Genomic DNA, 1,805 nt, shown 5'->3' on the forward strand with positions numbered 1-1,805 from the left:
AGTTGGATGCATTGTGACATCCATCCTAAGTGAGATGGATTACACACAGCCAGTTTGATTTGAATAACAAGCATTTCACTGGTTCAGATGTTATGCTGCAGAGGTGGAGCTCTCTCACAGGAAGAGACCACAAACTCCCAGTACACCAGGTGTTGGATTTAAAACACTTGTTGGTCTACCGGTTCGAATAATGGTCACGCTGGTGGAGCAGTACCTGTTGTACCTGGGCTTATAAAAAATGTATTACCTTTTTGAGATGCAAAAGCTGCCCAACACAGGCAGAAAGCTTTAAACATTTTTTGTTCATGTTGCTCAAAATAGCACAACAAAATCATTAGATGGTCACATTTATGTCAATTTTCCTAAATTAGTATTGACTTGCATTGTAGGGTATTAAAGTCGGAAGTGTGTCGCACTATATTAATTTGCTGTGTGTGTTTGCAGGATTTTCTTTCCTTATATGCTTTTTGCTGTCTTCATGGTTTCTTATACACTATTTTGCAATTCAAACTTACTTAATATACACTGATCGACTAGTAAGATTCACCTTGGTAATGCTTAGTTCTTTGTGGCACAGATTTAACAAGTTGGAAAGATTTGTGTCTATTTTGACAAATAACATCACACAGTTGCTTCAAATTTGTTTGCTGGACATCCCAAAGGTGCTCTGCTGAACTGAGATCTGGTGACTGTGGGGACGATGACTCCACTGTCATGTTTAGAAAATCAGTTTAAGATGATTGAAGCTTTGTGACACTTGCATTATCCCGCTGGATGCAGCCATCACTACACTGTGGCCACAAAGGGATGGAGATGGTCAGCAACAGTACTCAGGTAGGATGTGGCATTTAAATGATTCTCATTTGGTACTAAGGACCATAAAGTGTGCCAAGAAAAACATTCACTGTACCATTAAACAACCACCAGCAGAGCCTGAACAGCTCATACAAGGCAGGGTAATGACATGGTTACATTATTGCCAAATTCTGACCTACCTTCTATTGTCCAATTTTGGTGAGCCTGTGTGAAATGTAGCCTCAGTTTCCTGTGACAGAAGTGGAACCGGTTGTAGTCTTCTGCTGTTGCTGCTCATCTGCTTCAAGGCTCCACTTACTGTGCATTCAGAGATGCTCTTCTGCATAGTTTAGGTGTAAACGAGGTTATTTTGAGTTACTGTTGCCTTCCTATCAGCTATAAATAGTAGGGCCATTTTCCTCTGGCATCATTAAACTCACATCAATCACCTTTGTTTTTCAATCTGATGCTGAGACTGAACTTCAGCAGATTGCCTTCATTATTTGAGTTGAGTAACTCAATCGTGCTATTGGCTAATGACTTAACAAAAAAATTGAACAGGTGTTCCTAATAAAGTGGTCTGGTTTTTCCAGAATAATTTTCAATCTCTAATTGGACTAGACACAACTAAACTGAATGTAGTAATTCCCAGCAGTAGCAGCGGCATATCAGACATAAACTCCTAAGTCGCACAGAACAGCTGATCTATTAAAAGAATGAGGAAAGTGTAAGAAGTAGTTATGTCAGAAACACAATAACCAGTTACAGACAAGTGTGGGAGTCAGATAACAACATTCAGCAGCAGAGGTCTCATACAGCAGGTGAGGTGTGCCCTCTTGTGAAAAACATCAACACTGCAGCCCACATTTTCCACATTGATGGTTGAATCCACCTCCCTGCTCGCTGCAAAAGAGTGGGACTAATTCAGCGCTTGGCCTTGACAGATAACTGGTTCCCAGTGACAAAAGAGTTTGTTTTGGAATTAATGATAATTCACGTGAAAACAAAAG

Source organism: Neolamprologus multifasciatus, chromosome 4 (genome assembly GCF_963576455.1).
Source record: "Neolamprologus multifasciatus chromosome 4, fNeoMul1.2, whole genome shotgun sequence".
NCBI lineage: Eukaryota > Metazoa > Chordata > Actinopteri > Cichliformes > Cichlidae > Neolamprologus > Neolamprologus multifasciatus.